At 39.1% G+C, this 25,542-nt stretch overlaps 1 protein-coding gene across 4 annotated transcripts in view; it reads right to left on the reverse strand.

Moving 5' to 3' along the window:
- Positions 1-25,542, reverse strand: part of pcdh9 (protocadherin 9) — a 155,201-nt gene that overhangs the window by 2,532 nt on the left and 127,127 nt on the right. The gene's annotated exons all lie outside the window — the stretch shown is intronic.

Consider the following 25,542-nt stretch of genomic DNA (forward strand, 5'->3'; position numbering starts at 1 on the left):
AGTATAAAGAAATATGCAAGCTGTATTCAAATGTTCCCTTCTTTGTGATTGGTTTCTATTTTCTAAAGAAGCAGACAATTTATTCTGTTGTATGTCAGGCACAAAAGAGGTAATGATTTCTTGTGTTTATGTCCAAGACAGAAACATAAAGTTTTTTGTCCTAATTTGTTGCTTTGCTTGACACAAAGCTAATTGGTTGATGGGTAAGCAATGTAATACTTCAATGGTGTATTTTCAAACTTGTGGAGACTGTTTTCACCCTCGTTAAAATAGATGTGCATTTGCAAATTGATGAAAATAAAGCTTATAGAAAATTGGAAAATGTTTATTGTCTGTTGCATGTTATTTACAACACCGTTTTAGTAATTGTCTATATAGCTTTATACTAAGGTTATTATATGAATTATAACAAAAATTGTGATGAAAATTGGGGATTAGTATGCTACATTGTACAGAATGAACAAAAGCATCAACACAAAAACAAGTTGTGTTCTTTGTTGTTTGTCACGCACAATGTTAATGATTTATTATTTTTCTCTGCCCTATTTTTGGGGATTGCTTTTAATTGTTTAGTTTAGTCTGCCCAGTAAAGTGTCCTTGGGTGTCATGAAAATAAATTACATTTATTATTATTATTATTTTGCACCACTCATTGATGTATTTGATATTATGTGTTCTCCTTTAGCTACTCCTACCCCTTAATTCAGAGGTTGGCAATCTCGGTCCTCGAGGGCCGGAGTCCTGCAGGTTTTGGAGGTTTCTCACTTCTAACACAAGCTGATTCCAATCAACAGGATCGTTATCAGGCTTATGCAAAACTTGCTGATGAGCTGATCCTATATCAGCTGTGTTGGAGAAGGGCAATATGCAAAACCTGCAGGACTCCGGCCCTCGAGGCCCACCTCTGCCTTAATTGATACTAACACATGACTGCTTGTCATGAAAGGCAGATAAGGAACAGAAAACTCAGAGGAAGTTGACCCCGAGATGAAGGAAAGCCTGATCAATTGCAATTGTCAAGTTCAGGGGAAGTCAAACACATGTTGAACTTGCTTGCTGGAATACACCCCAGATCAAAAAAGTGGACTTAGACTGAACATACAATGGGTGTTGAATGTTAATTTTCTGTCATATTTATTTTCAGTAAAGGATTTCCTCAATTCTGTCAAGCATTTTGGCTTTTGTTATATAACTTTCGGGCTTAATCCATACATAATATTCTGGTGTTCAACATGTTACTTTAAGTGGCAATACATTTCATAGGGTGGCCTTCAAACCACTCATGAGAACAGACTTGGGGAAACCATGCTAAAAGATTCTATTGACTTGAAGAACCGCATTGCTTTTATTGGTCATTCATGTGTACAATGTCTGAATTCATGTATTTTGAGTCTTTGATGAGAACATCTACATCTGACAAAACTAATCTGTGAAATTGTGTCTTTGAATCAATCTTACGACACATGATGGAAGGAAATTTGATGCCTGATGACTGTACTGTAAGGGAACATGGAGCCCATCACAATAATAGGAAGCCATAATTGGCACGGAAAATTTCCAAGCAAGACACAAATTATCATTGTTGCATGCATAACCACAGAAAGCAATAATCAATGGCGCCCAAGAGATGGCAAGATGAATTCCTTAAATGAGATGGTAGACAAGTGAGTAGACATCAGGGGAGCTATTAGGGAAGAGAGATGGAAGGGGAAAGAAGTGTGTGTATGTACATGGTGTCGAGCATGATGTGCATGAGCGTAATAATGATGTCTTTGCAGTTCTCACACTTTAACCTGAGGATAAAAGACACTGAAGCAAAGTGTTTGTATAACTGCACGTGCTCTCATCACTTATGATCATGCTGTGTATTGATTTTAAAATACACATATTCAATTATGTTTGTGACAGAACAAATAATAAGGTAGAGTCCGTGTGTATGTCCTTCGTATGATAAGAACAAATACAACTCATATATTGTGGGCAGCAGAGGTTGATTTGAGTCGTTCTCTCAAAAGACCTTCAATCATCTCTTCAAAAGCAACATATGCATATATAAATGCCTGGCTTGTACAAAATAATTGCTAATTCAGTCAAAATATCACGTCACCTAAATAAGAATTGATTGTTATAAATGTACTGTGCGTGGTCACCAACCCGTGGAAAATATTCATCTTTATCTTACCATGTTAAATCAATCCATCATTCCATCCATCCATTATCCGATTACTGTTGATACATTTGTAGGTTTTTACATATATAAAGCACATTAAACACGTAATTCAAGGTCTTTTTAGCAAACTTGCTCTTTCAGAAGTGTGGATAAAACTGGTAGCCCTTCACATTAATCAGTCCCCAAGAAGTCGCTCTCACTTTCAAAAAGGTTGATAACCCCCGGTGTGGAGTATCCATATTAAACTTACCTAATACCTCTTCTGCTAAACAAATTATACTACCAATTCCAGTAATGTGTCACTTCACTGGATAAAAGATTCCATCTATTCATTATTTATTCCTGTGTGGCTTTGGCATTTTAAGTCCATATAATCAATGCACTCCTACATATAGACCAAAACAAATCCTCCTTTTGTTTGGTCTTGTAGTGACCTTACTTAAGAATCAGTGACCTCCAAGGCTTATCGCTGACTGCCGTCTTTGATTATCTTTGGGCTCAAGAATATTGCCTTAACTTGTGTCGTTTGCCTCAATACAATTCGTTTGACCTCTGTAATCACAATGAGCGTTTTTATCTGTCACAATTGTCTTTTAGCTAGATAGAAAGAAGGACTGATAAACATTCTGGGCTCAAATGTTCTTCTTGCTAACAACCACAAATAGAATTACACATAAAAAACAAATAGCCAGTGGCTTCGGTTTGGTGCAAAGCCCTTGAGTGCTCTAAATAACACTGAGGCACAGGTGTCGAGAAATACAAGGATTTCAGAACTGTGTCAGAAGGCAGTGACTTTTGCTTACAGCGCTGTGCAAATGCTGCAGACGTCCACACAGATGGATAGCATCAAGACAAAGAAAACCATTATATTTCCTCCTGATACAAAGTTGTGAGGACGCACTGTGGGTTGCTGATGAAGTCGGCAGAAACCGTTGAATACATGTTAGCCAAGAGCAATACAGTTGTTTAAAGATGGACACTCCTACTGAACATCATTCATATATTCTCTCATGGGCCTCCCACTCAGAACCACAGAGGTTATAGAAGAGGAGAGAAGGTTGTTTAAAAGAGTATTCTTGTTTTTTGTCTGTTGGCTATTGCTAATGAGATAGTGTTTGGCTAATTAATTGGATGCACTCTATCAGTACTGATCTGCCAGGCGTACACCAACAACCTACAGCCTTCACAATGGCAGGAAGAGCGGGTGGAGAGGGAGTAAACGTGATTGAGTGCGGGGGATCTCGTGTCCATAGGGCTTGTTTATTTTTCCATGCTGTTAAGCATGCCCAGATGTTGCTATTTGAGTATGAATGGCGCTCTGTTTTGGTGGCAGATTGCGGTCTCCAGCTGCTGTTCAAATACCCACAAGGTAGAAGATTGCCATCTTTAAATTTGCCTTAGGTTTTATTTGCGACCAGTTCATCTGCTAACACAAAATAATGCAGTACATACTAGGTATGTACCACCAATGTACTAATGCATAAAGCTAGCCATTTAAACACTGCCTGCTATTTATGGATGTACTTCACAATGAGCTAAAAAATATTGCAAAATGTGTTGGCAAAATGTACAAGCCGTGCTGATTCATGCAGCTTTGCAGCAAAATCCCAAATACGGGCTGTGATCTACAGAAAAGGCTATCTCAGGTTGGTTAAATATGATAGCGAACATAACATAGCAACACACTAACTGCATCCTCTGGAGAATACTAGTCCAGTTGATGGATCCTTTCTAGTGTTTCCTTTGAGGCCAGGAAACGGCTTCTTGAGAAAAGAGATAAAGAGCAAGCGGGACTAATGTGGAAAAAAAAAAACTTTAGAATGGAAGTGAGGGGTGATCAGAGGGATATATATGAGCGGTGAGAAAGTTGCAAGGGAAGCAGAAAAAGAAAAAAAAGAAAAATCACAAAGCCTGTTATTTACCGAATGACATTTACATGTTTGTCAATTCCGAGCAATACATATGCCCAGAATTCAACTAATCGGTATTTTATGCTAAAACATGAAAATCCATTGTGCATTGGAAATAGTGCTCGATACATGACCTGTCAGATGATGCTATTTTCCCTTTAACTACATCTAGAGCAAATATTTAACCCATCAGAACCAATCTAGGTGAACTTGGATAACATTTCTGCCTCATAGTCAAAAGGATGTGGGATGGAATCTCTGTCCCTGCCAATATTTCTACTGTAGGACAGGCTCCAGCTCACCTGTGAACTTGAACAGCATACACACTAGAAACGCAATACAAACCATCTTCTGAAACCTAACATATAAAGTGTTTACAAGTGTGGGAAGCAGCATATAAACGACTGCTACTTAATATATGTGTCTGAGAAGCTGATCATGTCAGTTAAAAGTAACATCAAATCTCAATGAATCCATAAAAAACGAACTCCTTGCATTGTCCATACCAGTTTGTTGTTTGCAAACTCTATCCCACTATAATAAGGAGTAATGATGTTTGCAATTGTTATGGTACTTTGACTTCTTCAGTTGAAATCCCCATTCTCTCTTTTGGAAATAAACTTTGGGCTTTCTTGGATCAGATACTAACGACTGGTTTTGGAATGTACAGAGTGTCGTGTCAAATTTGCAACAGCATAACACAGAGGGCGTTCCACCAGACTAAACCTTTGCTGCTCATTATACACTATGAATAAAATAATTTAATTTGCAGTTGAGGGCAATGCTACTGCAAGCTGTTTTAAAAACCATTATTTACTGTGTATGGTTGCAGTATTTCGTTTTGGGTCATAACAACTGAAATCACGTCTAGGACAGGGTTATATTATAATCTTAATACAATTCAGTCTTTACAATGTATTAATGTTTTTGTTGTTTTGTTTTTACATAATTCTGAATGAAATGTTGACCTTTAACATGACCCCAGTAAGTCTGTGACACAAAAAGAATAGTGCATAAGGCATCTTTTTCTCTCTCTCTCGCCATCATCTCACAGTGGTTTGTTGCCTAATGCATCCCACTCCTAGAAGAGAAATAGTGCAACAAAGAAAGAACTTACTATGTAGTCTGTGTATGTGTTTACAGGCAACAATACACTGTATTCTCTATATGGCATATCCTACCAATTATTTCGGACTGCAGCACAGTTTGCTGATGTTTTGGCTTGGAAAAAAGTGTAGAATGAATACAACACGAAGATGTGCTGTCTATCCAAGGGTGATGATAATCAAACCATACCTCCATAGTAAATGGCATCTTCCATCCCACTGTTTATTCACCCAATACCTCAGGATTCATTTTCAGTCTCTCTAGGGGGGAAATAATTGCCCCATATTACCTACCAAAATGTTTAACAAGCCACCATGGACTGCTTCCAAAACTTCAGAAGGACACAAAAAAAGTTGCCATCCTTTCACTTTAATATCTTGCACGTCCTTGCATGACTTGAAAAGTGTATATTTTTCTTCAGATGGCCATGGGTTTTATGCAAATCAAGGTGAAGGTACTAACCTGGTTGTTTTTTGTTTGTTTTTCATTCTTCCCAGGCAGACAACTCACAGATGCTTACTTGTTTCATATCTCTTGAGTCTCTAATCCGCATCAGCGGAACTGTTTTGCATATTCTCACAGAATGTGAATTTATGCAAAATTATATGCTGATTATTTTTTGTTTGTTTGTTTCACACATCTCAATGCAGATGTATAGTCCCTGTGACAACAATAGCCACAGAGAGCAAATGTATTCTCTCATCTTGCACTGCATGAAGTTTAGCTCATTGCCTTATTTGTTAATTTCAAATCTAAGGAATTGAAGTGTGCTGACCTAGTCGTGGCAGTGGCTAGAAAGCAGATTAAAAAAAAAATCATGTCTAACTGACCATAATAGGGTCAGGAACATCATCTCCAAATATCGTAATTCGTGCAAATTAAAATGCCACAGACAGAAAAAAAATTTAATCGTCTCGCAATGAACACAGACAGCAGCAGTCTCAGTGTTGACATTTTATATTAGACAGTTTTACACCTTTAATACGAGTGTGTAGTATAAAGCTGTAAATGGTGTTCATTACATTTCTAAGATTTAAATCTACTTTTCACACAGACGCTCACCAAAATGCAGCCATGCAAATGAGATGAGGCTCATAAAGTGTACATTAGAAGCTTCATGGCCAATGTTTCCATGGCTGAGCAGCTGCAGGCAAGACTGACATTACCAAGCACGATGCCAAGCCATAGATGGAGTAGTGTAACGCCCTCTGTTATGGGAAGAATGTGTTTTGTAGAGTGGCAAATCACTTGCCTCTGTCTAGAAATGTGATGGTAGCATATGTTTGATAAATGCCAGGAGAATGTTACCTGCCTGACAGTATTGTGTCAGCTATACAGTTTTGTAGAGGAAGAATAATGTTTTCGTTTACCTTCAGTGACAAGACATTTGTGGATAATTACATGCTTTGAGGCTTATGTGAACAGGTTAGTTGGGGACAGAAATGTTTCTTTTCTAGATTGACTGAAGCGTTATGCAACAAATGAGAGCCGTGTCTTGTTTAACATCTTGGGTCCTATGTTTGTGCCTAGCACAAGTTTAGCACAAACTGCAGCTTAACTGTGCACATGTGTGTCGTTTTCATTCTTTTGGCATTTTTGTAGATGCCCGCAGGTAGAGATCTGTATTTGCGCTGTTGAGGGCGTGAACACAGTTACCCAACTAATGGAAGCGTCTCCCCTCATTCCCTTTTGAATTCAGCACAGGAGAGGTGCACGGGCTACATGTTGGAAGTCCACGTGATCCGCGTTCGCAAAGTACATTTTAAATACTTGCAAGAAGATCTCCACCTGTGGATGATGTAAAATTGGCCGCTCCACACTCATAGTTTTGCCGTGGTCTGCTGGAATGCCCAGAAAAGCGTGAATTGCCAAATTCCAAAATTTTACTGGACTTGCCCCAGCAAGAAAATGAATATGTGGCAGTTTTTATGCCGAGCACCTATTTACGAAAATAGAGCCCCTTATCTCATAGATATACCTTTTGGATCATAAGGGGGACAACATTGTGTACAAGGTACAACATTACGAGGGGAATGGGGTAAACCAAACCATGGAGAATGGAAGGGCCCATGTCCAATTACCCTGCCTTGTTCGGGCAGTTATTGTAAAAGGTTGATAGAAATAAGACTCAGCAATGAGCAAAGCAGACAAAGTTATTGTCTTGCAGAGTGAAGCAGCAACAGACATATTGTGTTGATCATTACCTTGAGCCTGGAGGAATTTAGTAATAAAACAGGACCTTATCCATCTCCAGAGAGCTCTGTAATTGCAATTTGGAGGCAGGTCTCTTCTCTCTTAATAATTGTAATTTCTGAGATGGTCTGCACACATATACATGTAATCCTAATTACCTGAGGGATAGGACAGAACTGTTATGTCTATTAAAAGGGCACTAAATTAAATTGATACAAGGTATGCTTGAAAATTAAGGGCATTAATGCTGTTAAATGGGATGTGGGAAAGGGATGCGGTGGACTTGTTGTGGTGTGCAATCATCCATTTATTTTCTACCACTGTTCCTGTTCAGGGTCACAGGTGAATTAGAAACTTTGGAAGTGAGGAAGCGCCTAGACTGGTTGCCAGTCAACCACAAGGGAGGTACAGACAGAGAACCATCTTCACTCACATGCATATTCATGGCAAACTCAGCCTCTAATTAACCTACATTGTGCACATGTGCTACAGTATTCAGACTAAAAGGTAAGCTGTACACTAGCTCAAAACATTAACTTAATATCAGTGTACTATGTACAGAAAATTTACAGTATTGTCTATTTGTCTCATGCAGCTAAGCATAAGCTCACGGCTCATCTTAAGGTAATTGTGTCGTGCAGTTCATAACCATGACAACCCATAAGACAGCAATTGTGTCGGAATTTGCAAGCTGGTCAGGCATTAAATTAGCTGTGATGGAAAAGGTTTGTGTGAATTGGCTGCCATGCAAGCCTCAACAAGGAGAAAATTATGAATATTAATAATAGAATCAATTGTATAGATCAGAATCACAGGGTTCCCTGGTTTGTTTTAAAACGTGTGTATTTTGTTTATGAAGACAAATCTGTGGTGGGTGATCTAAGATGGTACACACTGTTTAATTGTGGTCAGCAGATTTGAATGAGGTAAACTTGTGACTGTATTTCACCTCTGGACATAAATGCTTGATTCCTTGCCTTACCTGCCAGTGTTCAATCATCACTCAGGAACAGCAATGAAAACTTCAAAGGTGCCAGGCACTTGGATATTTGCACTATGTCAATCTGTCTTGTGTTCTTACAGGTTTCAGAAAACCTAATGTACAAGAGTGGGCGAATTAGGGAAAACCGAGACAACTCCCAAGCAACCGGTCAATTAATTAATAATTAATAATATTTATTTTTAATAGGTCCTAATTCCAATACATTGGTATCTTCAAATGAATGTCAGTGTGAATAGTTGTTTGTCGATTTGTGCCCTGCCTTTGGCTAAAGACCAGATCAGGTTGTACCCCGCTTGTCTCACCTCAAAGTCAGCTGTGATAGGCTCCATCTCATAATCCACCAGTGACCACCACCCTATGAGGGTTAAGCAGTAGGCACTAAAACATATACATACATACATACTTTAGTGGGTGGCACTAGTAAGGTTGGCACTTTTTGTTTTCTGACGTATTTGTATGTATTCTATCCTCACTGAACATGCAGTGTTTATTTTGGCAGATAGCTAACAGTTCTCCAAATTAGAAGCAAAGCTTCAAGCTGTTTATTAGTCATAAATGTTCATCCAAAGTACTTTCATCGCAGCATCAGCGCCATTATCGTTAGGCAAACATAAGTCTGCTCGCCTAATCCACTTCTTGACATTATCAATCTACCTGTGTCACACTACTGCCACTGTCGGGACGAGCACATCAGAAGCAAAGTAAGTAAAGCATTTAAAGTGGGCACAATAGGCCATTTTACCATACCCAAATCAGTCAGGACTCAATCAAAAATGTATTTTCATTTCAGAGAGATCAATCAATCAATCAAACTTTATTTATATAGCACCTTTCATACATTAAAAACGCAACTCAAGGTGCTTAACAATTGAAACATCCATAGTACAATAAAAAGCTACGCCCAAGTTCTTCACACATTGTGAGGGTTTCAAATGTTGTAGTTTTGGTAAAAGTTTCTCTCTCTGACCTCCAGGACCGATGACTAAAACCTCTGTATTGTCGTGGTTGAGCTGCAGGAAATTTACTGCCATCCATGACTTAATATCTAATATACAATTTATAAGGGTATCAATAGGGCCCAAGTCATCAGGAGACACGGCGATGTACAGCTGTGTGACGACAGCGTTAACTGTGAAAGTTGACGCCGGGTCTCCTGATGACTAACCCCAAGGGGAAGCATATAAAGATTATAACGTAATGGGCCTAAAATTGAACCTTGGGGAACCCCACATTTAATTCTATGGGTTCCAGAGAAACATGTATCCATACTTACAAATAAATATCCATCTGTGAGATAGGAATAAAAACTGTTAAAAGCAGTACCAGGGATGCCCACCAGGCTTCTAAGTCTGTTTAATAAAATGCGGTGATAAACTGTATCAAAAGCAGCACTTAAATCCAGTAGCACCAAGACTAAGTTTTTTTCAGGTCTTCATTACACCTGATATCATTTAAAATCTTTAAAAGGGTTAGTCTGGGTACTATGGTTCATCCTAAAACCAGATTGATATTTCTGTAAAAAAATGTTTTTATTTAATTGGATAAAAACGTTTTTTTCCCCTAAATTCGTACTTAAAAATGGTAAGTTGGATACAGGTTGGTAATTATGAAAAATGCTTTTCTTAAGAAGGGGTTTCACCAACCGCCGTTTTAAAGGCGGCATGAAAGACACCCGTCTGAAGAGAGCAATAGACTGTATTTAAAATGTGTTCCTCAAAAAATCCATAAAATTTATTTAAAAGTGATGTGGGAATTGGATCTAAAATGGAGGTTGTTGGGTTGAGCTGGAAAACAACTTGACCAAGTGTCCTTGCATCAACCAGGGCAAAACTTTCCAGTGTTTCCCCAGAAAAAAGTAACTGTCCAGGTTTATTAAAAGTTGTATTTTGATAAGGTAAAAGACTGGACCTAATGCCATCAATTTTACTTCTGAAGTGAGTCAGTTCACTTTTTATAAAGATGCCTTTGGGCAATGCTGCCGTCTCAAATGTCCAAAAGTAAATAAAAAAAAAAAAAGGTAATAAACACAAAATGTAAACGCTAGCTTAATACTACAACCAGGGGTGTGATGGCCATCGCAAATTTCGGCAGTATACCGACCCGCCGATCCATTTCCAGGCCAGTCTCATCCTCCAGTCGATGAATTATAATCGGCGCATGACGGCTCCTATGTGCACTCCCACCACCATCACCACCACCATGAATCTTTGCATATCATCTGCCATTAGAAATAGACCACCTCCGCCCTGAGAATATTCCTGGGCCAAAACTTGTTGCCGGTACATCCCTGACTAAAATTTGAAGATTGTTGATATATGCAAAAGTAAATTTGCAATCCATAATTTAAAGGAAAAAAAAAAGACAGTTATGGAAGAAAAAAAGAGTAACCATTTCAATAGATCAAGAATTTGAACAAATAGAAAAGGGAATAATTAAATTGTGTAATTGGTGTCCCTCTGAATGGGGACATGAGTTGCAAGGATTTCCGATGGCATTCGTGTTTACTATGTAATTAAACAATGAGGCTGGTGAGGCGTAAACTGACAAGAGTGCTGGTTAAAAATAAGAAGTGACACTTAAGACCAAGCCAGTGTGATCAACACTTAAGTGAAAAAGTGGCTATTACCTTTACATTGATTGGAACGGAGTAATAAACAGACATGGCTAGTAGTGAGTAGAAATTAGTGATTAACGGCCATCACATTAACGCATTTTATAGTACCGGAAATAAAGGCAATACCCAATTGTAAACATGGACTTCATTTGACATTTGAATGACTTCCTGGGTGCAACAATGCAGAAAAGATGAGAAAATGTCACAGGAGTAATTTTCTTTAATTTAAACTGAAATTATAGCCTGGACTTGCTGTTAAAATTAACTTCCTTGCATGAAAAACAGGCCCTCTTTATGGGGTTAACACTTTACCATGATTGATTTGGAAAGGGCACCACAGTGATAGCTTCATCTGCAACGTCCTTTTTCCACCCCCTGTGTTCGTATTGATGTGTGTGGCTGTGCTCACGTTTAATGTCAGGACGTGTGAAACTAATTTGTTGTTTTTGAAGATGGCAGCAATTAATCTTTCAAATGACCTGGCTAGATTAAATGCGAAAAAGAGAGCATGCTAGGAAAATAAATGCCAACATTAGGGAAGAAATTACAAGATGACCTTACTGAACAATGATTTATAGATTCCTGAGTCAAGCAATTACAGCAGGTGATACCTTTGAAATCTCAAACCAAGAAAATCAAATGTGCTCTGATACAAGCTGTGCACTTGTCGAGGTCGTTGAACGTGTTACCTGCAAGGTTTCACTGCAATCATTACTTTTGCAAAGAGGCAGAGTTCAGCGGGGGCTGGTGCAAATAACGTAAACATCTGCTGTAACATAAATATTAACGAAACCAAACAAGCTCAAGGACACATGGGGTAAAGACGTATTAATTGAACTGCATTTTACGAGTCACAACATAAAACATAATCTCAGAAGGAAAGATTACGTTCACTTATTTCTTCCCCCTTATCCTGTTCAGTATCATGGGTGAGCTGGCGTCTATCCCAGCTGACTTTGAGCGAGAGATTGCCGTGCGCACCCTCGACTGCTGGGCAGTCAATCACAGGGAAGATTGTAACTATCTTGCTATTTTAAATCCTGTTTGGAGGAAACAATCAATCACACTAATCTCGAGGATTATGTGCTTTGCTTGTGTCTCTGAGGGCCCCATATGAGAATATTTTTATTATGCCGCCTTGTGTAAATGCCAGCATTGAGGATTCATAAATCCTCACATCTGTGCCTACAATCAGGACTCTCCCCTGCCAGTCCCGTTGTACTGACTCTTTCCAGCGTGCACTCTCACTGCTAAACCTGGAATGTGAGGATGAAAGCGGACTCCATTCCTTCCAATTGGAACACTCCCCTCCTCGCCATGAGCCAAAACTCATGAAATTACATGGCACGTGAACATGGGTTTTAATTACCAAGATGTCTATAATTGAGCAGAGATGGTTTAAGCAATCTAGTTTACAGCATTTTACTTTCCTGTTAAAGAGACTGGCAATACTAATCCTTCTAACTCATATTTTTACAAGACAGCTGCCAAAATCCCCCAAATCAAGAAAAGCAAACCTTTTGTACCTCTTTTAAATTAATATACATAAATTAGAGGGTGGAATGATTGCGTCGGCAATAGGCCACATGAAAATGATGCAATGTTAACTCGGATGCACTTTCATGTGAATTTGTAGGCGTACTTGTGTCATTGAAGTCATTAATACAATAAAGGATATTGTTGGTACATATGCAAATTTATTCATACGCATTTGAGGGCAACATATAGTATATCAATTCTTCATTTTGTAATGCCTGATAAAATCAAATCATTTTTACAACCTCTTATAAATGTTTTGTTTCAAAAGGGAGCACAGGGATAGGCAACTGGCAACATGCAGCCTGTAACTATACTCTGAGTGAACAATTGATTAAAAAATAAATACATAAATAAAGTAAAAAAATATATAATTGGGGCAGGATGGTGGTGTGCTGATTAAAAACAAATTTACAAACCCCAAAATGTATTTCATTATATGTTTTCCATGAAAATGTGGTGAAATAATCCCGGAAAACACAGGAAAAATCCAAACTGAAAAAATTGTGGGGTATGGGGTGGGCAAAAAATATGGAAATCCCCGGGTGCCAAACTGCGAATGTGTAGGGCTCGACTGTAGCTTTAAGTTGTAATATCACTAATCACCACTACATGGGAGACATGGCTTAGTTGCATGTTGCAGTTGAGCCATCCTTGAATGGTCATTTTTATGCAAGACAGCCTTTTAAACCCTTTGCTATTGCGTTAGGATAGCGGATCTTTTATACATTTAAAAAATGCACATCAAAAATGAAATCTATTGTCTAATGTCTATATTTAAAATAGCATTTTTGTCATACATGCGGTTAAATAGTGATGAGGCCTGTTGCAAGAATATATAGTTTCCCTAACGTCCTACAAAAATGACTTCTTCTTTTTTTTTTATCTGAAGTCTTTGATACACAACATGACATGTATTCTCCTGATCCAAGTGCTGTTCAAACTGTGTTGTCTACAAAAAATACAAAGTTCATGTTCATCACTGGGGTACTCATTAAACGTGATGTTTACTATTGGCGTAGTTTGCAGAGCTTGCTAAACCCATATTGGTTCATATCTCATATTTACATGAGCTACACTGTTACATGACATTGACAAAATATAAGAAGTACAATGTTTTTTTGTTTTGTTTTTTTCTATATGTTGTCAAAAACAATATTCTTTTCAGTTTGAGTATTTCAAACAGCAAGGATAGCATGTAAATTGGAAATGCCCCTTTGTCCAAACCCATTCCTCCTCCAATCCTCTCAATCATTCCATACTTGATGAGTAGCTTTGTCTGTGCCCCTCTCAATGTCAAAAAATCAGCAGGCACTCTGACTCACTGATTGGGTCAAAGACCTCTGCGGCTGTGAGAGGGTAACCGTCTTGTGGTGAGAACACACTCTGCCATCACCCTGAGACATACACATGAGTATTTCCAGAATCACAAATCGGAAAACAATAGCAACAGCCACAATAAACAAAGACAAATCAATAGATACAAGCCCCCAAGACAGTAATATTTAGTGAGCAGTCAGATAAAAGGTGTCATCGTCTTAAGGTTGTTATTTTTATCCGACGTTCAATCCTATGACACATGAAGAAATGTGATTTTAGATGCACTTACAAAGGAATGCTTATGAAAGGAAAGCCATGTATGGGGCACGAGTAGAAACAGCCAGCGGCCTTATTACCATTTCATTCTCATCTATAAATGGCATGCATTTGAATTATTTTAATTACGGATCCTTGCTACAATTACCTCAAATTAAATTACTTTGCAAACCTCCGAAGAATACGTAGCTAACGAAGAATGGGATCACATTGCCAGCGATTTAACCCCAACTTCCCTTTAACACAATGTGCTATTGCTCCCACGACCTAAATCCAACTCCATATGGAACTGAAATATTGAAAATGCCTAAAAGCTCATTTTGTATTCATTCTAGAACCCAATCAGCCTTCAAACTCCTCCAAATCCCTTCTTCCCCGAGTCCTACTCTATTCATTGGGCTGTAGAGATTAAAGAGAACAACCCTGCCTGGCAGGCATGCCACACTTAAATAATCTCTGGGTGAAATCCCAGTGTTAATGGGGTTTCTGGATCATGGCACTGCTTTGTGTTATGACGCTCAATGGCATACTGGGCACATAAGCCAGGCATGCTCCAGGAGGCAGGATGTACAAAGCAAGGGGTGACGGGGATAAAAGGAAGAAAAGCACGACGAGTGGCGTTTGGAGAAGTAGATGGGGAAATGGAGGGAAGGAAATGAAGAAAGAAAATAACAACAATGCTGCGAAGGAGTGGAGGAAAACAAGAGGCAGAGGGCGGAGAGAATTGAGAATAGAGAGGCGTTGTGGAGGCGAGGAAGTCCCCTGAGTGGGCCACAAGAAGCTTGCCAAGGTCTAAATGACATTACTCTGCATGTTATATACTTCATGGCTTAGGGTGGGTGTTGTGTGTGCCAACAGATGCATAAAATCTTCACTGCTATTCTTACCCTTCACTTCAGATGACCCATAAACACATGCAGCTGACACTTGAACCATTGCTTCGAACCAGCAACTGAATTAATTACTGGATTTAATTGCAGTGAAATAATTGCTTTCATCCACGGGACCTGGTACAGCGGGAACTGGGAAGAGCAGCAGACGATTTATGCCCAGAGTCTTTTTTTAAGATATGCACACACATCATGTGGGTGGGGTGCCATGTTTGCATCTGTAGTGCTTTGTTTGCTAAATTGACTGATGCCTTGACTTATGAGTTATTTTTTTCCATGGCCATACACTTAACTCAAAACATTGTATCTAAAATCACCTTTACTCTTTGAAATGAATGAAAATTCCATAAATACATTCCAACCCCACATTGTACACCATCTGGTGTGTGTGCCTTGGCCGCCTGAATTTAAGTTTCACAACTTTTGCAGACGCGGCACGGTGGCTGACTGGTTAGCACATCCGCCTCCCAGTGCAAAGGTTGTGAGATCAAGTCCGGGCTTGGGCCTTCCTGGGTGGAGTTTGCATGTTCTCCCCGTGCTTGCGTGGGTTTTCTCCGGGTACTCCGGTTTCCTCCCACATTCCAAAAACATGCATGGCAGGTGAATTGGACACTCCAAATTGTCCATAGGTGTGATTGTGAGTATGGTTGTTCGTCTCTGTGTGCCCTGCGATTGGCTGGCAACCAGTACAGGGTGTACCCCGCCTACTGCCCGAAGCCAGCTGGGATAGGCTCCAGCAACCCCTGCGACCCTTGTGAGGACAAGCGGTACAGAAAATGGATGAATGGATGGATGGATGGATGGAACTTTTGCAGACGATAAAGAATGTGTATTATATTGTGTATATGTATTGTATGTATATACTGCATGTGTTGTTACACAATTTGTGTTCAAATATCCGTTGCTTAACGAGTTATGACTACTGCAACAACAATGCTACTTGCATTCATTAACCCATGTGTTTGCGCTTAGCATTTAGCGAGTGGTCTATTCTAAATTTGCAGTTTGGTTAAATATATAATGTAATTCTCTTTGATTTATAGCTAAACTTTGCTAACATTTTTGTCAATGCTTCAAAAACGTCAAGGTCAGTGGCCAGTACTCTTTTTTTACTTACAACTTTCACCTTGTTCCTTCAACCAATTAACTCTCAGGTGGATGGCATACTCAGACTACATCAGAATTACCCATCATAGGAAAAAAATTATTTCTTATATAAGGACTTTTCTAACTCACAAACAAATAAATATTACATGTGAAATGCCAAATAAATATGCCGCCAATATGATCTGGAAGTGGTAGAAGGATGACCAGATTGGATGCTTTGGTAGCATTATAAATTGTCTTGACCTTGATGCACAAACAAAATCCCAATAGTTCAGAACCAAGATGATGATCCCACCTGATGCTTAATGATAAATGGAGTGCCCTTTTTTTGTGCTTTACGGCAATGCTATTTTGTTAGGTTTAAAAACTGAACCGAGATAACAGGAAAACAGACAATAGTATCAGTGAGAATACGTGGCTGCATTCACACAACCATTCAAAATCCCTGCATACTTACAAATGTGTGGCTGCTGCGAGCAGTGGGTCAAACAGCATTTTGTGTCAGGATGAAATGTGTCAGGGGCAAATTGTCCTTAGAAGTACCACAATGCAGTAATTAAGTCTACAAAGAGTAACCATGAGTTATGTGTAAGGCCTTTGACACTACTAATTGCATGTATTTAAAGTCTTGACCTCTTAATTAAAGCACAATTCATTAGAATCAAAAGCAGCCTGACTATCCTTAACAATGCACGCCATGTTGGTGTAAATAACACAACTTGTGTAGTTTGCATACACTAGCGAGGTGGCAGTGAGATGTGGGGGAGATGTATTAATTAGCACAAAAGGGCATCGGCTCAGGCCTGTCTAATCCGCCCCTTTCATCATATGCCTACACAACAAGAACTCAGAGGTTACTCTTTGAGCATTATTTTTGCCAGTGGGACTGTCAATATACACCAGTGTAACACAATATATATATATATATATATATATATATATATATATATATATACATATACAATTGTGGGGACCAACTTGAAATTGTGGAGACATTTTGGTGGTCCCCACAAATTCAGACCTCTTTTTGAGGGTCAAGACTTCGTTTTATAAGTTTAGGTTTAAAATGGATTATGGTTGAGGTTAGGGTAAGGAATGGGGGAAGGCAATTATTTTTGATGGTTGTGGTTGGAGGAAGGGGCTAGGAAATGCATCATGTCAATGAGATGTCCCCACGATGATACAAAGACAAGTGTGTGCGTGCGTGTGTGTGCATGTCTTTACAACAGTTGATTCGATACGGTTTTCTATATGTGGGGTGCTAAACGACGATTAAATTTGAAAGAGGAATGATTTGATACAGTATAGCTCAGTTCGAGAAGGCATGATGCAATGACTCTTTTGTTGTCATTTTACATACATTTGAATGAACTTGTCGGTACTGCAAATGTGCTTCTAAGATATATCTCTCTAACAAAAGTCGATTCAATACAAATATTGATATATTACAAAGTGGAACGATTCGGTTTAATGCAATTGTATCTTTTCGATCAAAAAATTGATTTTCTTGTTCAAACCGGGTTTTGTTAGACTCCTAGATTCCCTTTGTTGATGCCGTTTGACTTTTCTTGACATACGTAACTTTTGTGTAACAGGCTCATACACTGTGTGTGACTTGCCCAGTTTACCCTCCTCTGTTTGTAAAGTGCAAAATGTGCCTCGATTATTCACTCCTAAAATAGCCTGGCATCCTTAACTTTTGTATCTTGGCCTTATTTGCGACGTATGATGTTAGTAAGATGTACATCAGGTGAAGACAGATCGCAATAATTTGTATGCAGCATATTGGAAATCAACAAGCCGTTGTACTATATTCTGATTGGTTCAGTCCACTGTATATAGTGAAGACTTTTAATGTTATGTACTAGTTTGTTGTCAGTCCAAAGTGTGGGATCTGTAATTAATGTCTGAATAATGTTGGAAGTGTGACGAATCGCCATCATCTGATAATTAGTCATCTACATCCCACTAAAATATTAGCTGCTATGATGTAGAATATTGGGTCACAGTGGGAAAAAAAGAAGCATTTTTTCTGATGTTTTTACGGTCTATTAAAATGCAATTCCACTAACGGCACTCTTGGCCTCAGAGAGAACATCTGTGAGGTGTGAGTGAACTTGACTGTCATTGATCCCGTTTTCTTTAGAATTTGGTTTGAACACGCATAAAACAGTAATTTTCACATTCAACAATTTATTATGCCGCCAACTGCCAGTTGAAGTCTGAGCCTGCAGGTAAGCCTAATGGTGGACCGGAGTCATGCTCAAATGTTTTATCTCTCTCATGATATTTCTAGCCCACTGCCTTTGCTCAAAGTAGCTCTCTTTAAAGGCATACATCATGCTGTGAGACGACTCCACTTTTTTTTAATAAAAGATAAAGACCATATTATTACCTACCCATTAAGAACGTAACATTTTGTTAAATGAACTACTATTTAAACCACTCCTTTGAGCTCTGAGCCAGATTCAATGAATCTTGAGCACACTTTAATCAACTCTGGCTCTGCTGTTCCCGCACATCCTTTTCATGATTAAGAAGAATAAAAATTCATAGTATTTGATTATTCCAAGTCTTAATTTAAAGGGGAACTCAAGTCCCCCACGGGCAATCAGACATATATCAACACCCTATGAAATATCAATATAATTTCTATTTCAGGGCAAGTGGAAATGATACTGACTGTGTAAAATACATGGAATAGCTGTCTCTTACTCATTCTTATGCTGCAGTCTTCAGCTTCTGTAATATCCTGCATTCATTTCTGAGCATCTTGACCCCATTTATTTTAGCCGATAAAGTGTTTTATGAACATTTTAATGTTCTAAAACAAAAAACAAAGAATACCGCTGGGCACAATCAGGCCAACACTAGAGGTTACTCAGCATTAATGTCTCCACTGCTTAACCCGTCAGCCCTGATCCTCAAAAAACAGTGACTAACAGAGCTTTTGGCACTAAACAGTTATGAATGCTGAATATGCGGTGCAAATAACATAATGGCCATAGTACAAACAACCACATCAGCTTTTCGCTACCAGACAGCTCTTGTACCCAAGGGAAAGGTCACAACGACCCATTTTTAAAGGCCTCAACTCCATCTGAGTCATATCGGGGAGGCATCATCGCTGATCGTGTGACATCGTAGGCCTTAACTCGGAGCTGTCAACAATTGAGAGGGCTAGGTCACTTTAAACCCAAAGATATGCATTGCAAGTTAATTTGAAGTACGGAACATTTAATTCCTCATGATCTTAAAGAGACATTAAAAACAACAATAGTTTTCTGCTTTGTAGCCATCTATTCTATGACTTTATCCACTTTCAAGTTTCTGTTGTGGTTTTGGAGTGCAGCAATCGTCAAGCAAACATCTGCTTTATTTACGCACCACGGGTTGGGATGCTATCCAAAGTCACATATGGCCCCCCTGATACGATAGGTTTACTCTTTTTCTCTTCTGTAAACCCATCTGCTGCTGTTCTTACATCATGCCTCGCTGTGCACTTTGGCTCATTTTCCTCTGCAAGCAGTAATTTATAAAGAACAAAGAAACAAGCTTTGTTGTCTTGATGGGTGATAAAGAGAACAATTGTTAGCTCTGAATTTTCAAGGCAAGAGCGGACCAGTTCTCTATTTCGGTGTCCGTATTATTATTCATTCACTCATTCATTTATTATTAAAAAGAAATATAACTGACATGACACACTGTCTCTTTAGGAAATTAATGGAAAGTTTACCACGATGTGCATGGATTTTTAGTAACACAGCAGAGTGTCATTGAACAATTTATATGGGGTCTACTTCAGTACATCTAGGAAATGCCATCCAGCATCCGCAGCAGTAAATAATAAAATGCATCCAATTAAATATTTTTTTTTTCAGATGCAGTGTGGTGCTGTTGGCTTCTTCAAGGCGCGATCTCCAACTCTCACCGGAGTGGTTCGCAGCCGAGTGTGAAGCGGTTGGGATGGAAATCAGCACCTCCAAGTCGGAGACCATGGTTTTGAGTCGGAATAGGGCGGAGTGCCCTCTCTGGGGCAGGAATGAGTTCAAGTATCTTGGGGTCTTGTTCACAAGTGAGGGCAGGATGGAGCTGGAGATCGGCAGACGGATCGTGCAACGTCTGCTGTGATGCGGACTCCGTATCGGTCCGTTGTGGTGAAGAAGGAGCTGAGCCGAAAGGCGAATCTCTCGACTTACCGGTCGATCTACATTCCTACCCTCATCTATGGTCACGAGCAAACAAAATCCTGGATACAAGCGGCCGAAATGAGTTTCCTCCGCAGGGTGTCAGGGCTCTCCCTTAAAGATAGTGCGAGAAGCTCGGTCATCTGGAAGGGGCTCAGAGTAGAACGGCTGCTTCTCTACATTAAGAGGAGGCAGATGAGGTGGTTCGGGCATCTGGTTCAGATGCCTCCTAAACGACTTCCTGGAGAGGTGTTCCGGGCATGTCCGAGGAACTGGTTGAAGTGGCTGGGGAGAGGGAAGTATGGACTTCCCTGTTAAAGCTGCTGCCCCCGCGACCCAAGCCTGGATAAGCAGAAGCCAATGGATGTCTCATCTGTCCAAAGAACGTTGGCACTGAAATACCAAGTATGTGAATAATTGGAAAATAGTGTTTTTCAGAAACTAGGCTATAAAGAAATAGTTTCAAAAAGCCTGAATGTATTACAAACTAATCAAAGTCAATATTTGCTTGCAGAATGTTAACAGAGAAATGCAAACCAGTTTTTGTCTGTATGACTTCTCTTGCATTTTGATTTTACACCAGATTGCCCTCTCTTCATGATTAAGTCATTATTTCTGCTAGCCAAATGCAATCTACATTTCAAAAGCTTAAACATATCATGTATTTTATTTTTAAATAAACGTATACGACAAAAAAGTGTGTGTGTTTTTTTTCATTCCAGTAACTGAAACGATACATTTCTCTAGTTTTTTTTTTTTGTTTGTTTTTACCAACCTATTTGATGGGCATGTTTATGAAATAGCAACATGGAGTAGACTCGTTCCTCTGAGCATAAAATAAGGAAATTCAATATTGGCTTGGAATTCATGCAAATAGCTTAATGTTTAAGCAAAGTTACAGTTTGAACACAGGTACAAAGCTGTTTTCAGTTCAAGTCTGACTTTGAAATTCATCATCTGCTGTGAGCTGTATACAACAGGTCCGTTAAAAATATTTTCTCTACTTAGCATGGATGACTTTGCTTCTTATTCACTTGAGAAACCTGAAGCATGAGCCTCTCATTCTAAAAACCATGAAATTTGCATCTCATCACTTTGAGCTTTGTGTCAAAGGGAGAACAAACACAGTGCAAACAAATATCATTATGCAGATAGGCCTAGAGTCAGTTCAGTCACTATTGTTGATCTCAAGTATGCCTGCATGCAAATGTTATCCCATTCCTGCTACTTTTCTTGGCGTACTTCGATTTTTGAGAAAAATTTCAAATTAGTATGGCATTAGAAATGCTGTGACAACTCACTCACATTATACTGCACTACAAAAATACATTTCCAGGTAATGCAGGGATCAACTTAACATGGAAACAATGTCACTTAATCGGAATGGTTCGTTCGCGGTGGGGTAATTCACCCTGGACAATTAGCCTCAGCTTTGCTTCAGGGTCTACAGAGTAGGGACACCACACTGACAGACAGGACTTGTATTCAGGCACCAGACGATGGCTCTGGAAAGGGTGTCCTTTTTGGCATTTAAAAACACCTCCACTCACTCCTGTGTCATGGGAGAAGTGACAGAGCTGACAGGCTCAGTCTCTTGGGAGCCACCAGGCGTCTTTCCAATCTCCCTGGGTCAGTGCGGGGGTGAGACGCCAGTGAGGAGCTTCTGGCTAGAAACACTAATTATCATAGCTGCCTTGCATTTAGCAACACTGTGTAGAGCACAAGGTAGCGTGCACCTCCTGGTCATGCTGTCAGATGCCTCACAGGACAGCCTCTAATTGTGCAGAATGTAATGCTTAGGGTGTTAAGGTTCGGGGCTGCCAAAGGCAACTTTCCACATCACTGGCTTATGCAAAATAATTTTTTAATACCCTTCCCCCGCTGTTGATATTGTTTGTAAACAATGTCATAAAAAAAAAAAAATCAAGGTTTTCATTTTTTTTATTTGAGGAATGGGATGCAATGGTGTCATATCTTGCACACCCTACAACAGAACAGAACAGCACTACGCTACACACAGAAAAGCCTCGGCCCAATCTCATGATAATTTAATGAAAGCTTGAAGGCAGTGTTTGAGGCATTGGACAAATATAAATATTAATTAAGGCACTTGGGACTTGTGTGAAAGCTCATTTTCCTGTAAGCTGTTGCCATATTAAAGGAAATTGGTCAGATTTTTGATGTGGCTTGGAATATGCATTGGAGCTTCAAACATTAACTACGTTAATGAACTTTGTTCAACTTGCAGCGGGTGCAGTCAACTAACTTGTGATGGTTCTCTTTGATGAAGCTTTGCTTTTTACTTGTCATGTCACAGAGCTTTAATAAAAACATCTGAATGCCACAAGCGCTCACAATTTGACCAGTCAATCACCTGATCACACAATACCAAAGTCTTCCATATTAAAGCTGCTTAATGGGATACAGAATATCAATAACATGTCAGGGTTGAAGCTTCTTTGAAGCTCTTAACTCCCACAATGCGCAACTTCATAGTAAAACTGGCACTGGCTAGATGGTCCCATCCATCCATCTTTTTTTCAGTAACACTTTTTCTCATTAGGGTGGCATGTGAGCTGGAGCCTTTTCCAACTGACTTTGAGCGAGAGGCAGGAAGTAACAGCCCATGGTAGTCAAATAAACAAGACACATTCCCACAGTGATATTGATTTCGTGATTATTGCAGCATGCCACTATGTATCCGTTCAAGTTGTTGTTGTTGTGACTTTTAGCTTGTCCGGTGAGGGGATGTCAATCACATGATTAGTTTGGCACAGTTTGTATGCTGGATGCCCTTCCTGACACAAAGCACCCATTTTTTGGGGACTGACACTCTGGCTATTGGGGCACTACAGCTTGGATCACTACACTATCAGTGGTATGAATGCATTAATATGTCAAACAGATACAAATAATACAAATTAAGACAGAAAGGGCAAACATGAAATTTATAAATGATCAATTATGACTATTGGCCCACAAATCACTGATATATGGCATGTAGACTTTGAGTCATGGAGTTTGCACGTCTGAGGCAGCTGTTAATCATAACATTAAAGTCTGAAGATGGAAAAAGATATTAATCCTATTTGAAAAATTTATTGAAAATTATAAAAACCTAAAACAATACAATCTGAAACGGAAAAATGAAAAAATTCAAAAGTGAATGACGAACCATCAAACAAAAATATGTTAAATGCCCACCTTTGATATTTGATACTGTATATTATTTATTTTATTCATCATCCGAACTGATTTTTAATTAACATTTAGTCATTTTTTTTTATTTATTAAAATGTTCAACCCAGCCATTGTCCGAAAGATTTTCTTTTACCACCAGCAATGCAAATCGTAATTCCCCCACTGTTTATTATGACAGTGGTTTGATTAAAATAATAATAATAGTAATAATAATAATAATAATAAGTAAATCAATAAATAATTTAAAAAGCTGACTTTTTAAAGTAAAACAAAAGTTTGTATTCAGCTGTTTGGGGATTGCCCTCTGTGAAGCATGTGTTACAGGGTTAAACTCTTGATCTGGTTAATACTGTCTACCATGCAAAATTGGAGGTTGTAATGGGAGAAGATTAAAGGCAATCTCTCTCACCTAGTGGCAAATTCCACACCAGTAAGCAACGAGTGACTTGTCAAGCTCTGGATGGTATTTTCAGGGATTAGCTCATGATTTTGGGGATCAAGCAGGACACAGTAGCAGGCACACTGAATCACTGAAACCACACATTCTTCCCACATGTACACACAAAAGAAAGCACTTGAATATACATGACAAAAACGCAACACATGTAATTTAGCACATCGTTATATATTATTATTATTATTGTTATAGTATAAAAGGTGAGGTTATTTTCATGAGCAAATTTATTATATAGTAACATTTGTTGTGCAGTTCAATTCTCACCCATGGTAAATTAGACTTGCGCCCAGCCTCAAAGTCAAGATGCGGCAATTTTCACGCCGAGCGGAGGTGCGCCGTGCGACGAAAACACAGCCCAGAGACTTTACATGAGGCAAAAGAAAATAATTGACTTGTGGATCGAACGTGGAGAGGGACCTGCATAGGAGACTGTTGCAGCTCATCTTCAAGTGGCTCGAGGCATTTGTGTGACAACGATGACACCAGCTGAGTCAGAAAACTGTCCATCAAGTGCCTGTTCAATGGAATCCATTTAAAAATGAAAGACATTTCAATGTTCGGCATGTGACCAGCAAATTGATTTTTCCACAGCAAAGGTCAGAAAGTGCTTCATTTATTTGTCTATCTGTAATGACAAGGAACTGCACTTGTCCTACAGTCAAAGGCATGGACCCACATGCCATATGTGGGTGTTTTTGATGGATCTGTAGTTTGAAAGTGAAGTTACAGATTTGCCTTAAAGCCTGTACTTATTCCCCAAGAAGAGAGACGTGTGTTACTTTTCTCGAGGTGGGGTAGTGCAAGAACAAGAATAGATCTGTCAAGACAATTCGCACAATACGTATTAGAATTCCTCCTATGGCTGGCCTACTGCAGCACATATTAGACACGTGAAGCTTTGTGTGTCCTTGGCAACCGATTCTCTACGCGGTGCACAATGTTCTTGCTGCATTGTTCCATGAACTATTTTCCTTTTGTGTCTTTATATTCCTTACACAACGTCAGCACGCGGAAGACATGTTGGTACTTTACAGACTAGACTGCCTCAAGCAGCTGATTGTAAATCCTCCTCACTAGGGCCTTGACTCGTTCTCCAAATCTGTGACTGCTGTTTGTTTACCATTTAACCACCGAATCCCAAATCAATATGAATGGGTAACTATTTGTACTTTTGCTGAAATTCACAACATAGTCGAAAAATTAACAATCCAAATGGATCATAATGGTAAATGGGATGCATTTATATAGCACTTTACCTACACCATATGTTGTGCAAGGCACAAAAACATTTAGGTGTGTACCAGGACTATATGCGGCAGGCTAACATAGCATCATCAACCTACTGAAAAAGTTTCCTTTTTAGTTTAAAATAATGTACTTTAAACTCTGGGATCACTCACCATTCACTGACCAACTGCAGGACACAGAATGAATGAATGCTTTGCATTTCAAATGGGATCGAATGACGTAAATGTGTAATGTTCAATCTGCCATTGAGAATGAATGGTGAATTTTGAGTTTGAAAAATGGGGAATTGTGGGAAAACCATGAATTTGTGGAATGAGAAAAAC

This window comes from Leptonotus elevatus, chromosome 3, assembly GCF_054856555.1.
Source record: "Leptonotus elevatus isolate MCC_2025b chromosome 3, RoL_Lele_1.0, whole genome shotgun sequence".
In the NCBI taxonomy this organism is placed as follows: domain Eukaryota; kingdom Metazoa; phylum Chordata; class Actinopteri; order Syngnathiformes; family Syngnathidae; genus Leptonotus; species Leptonotus elevatus.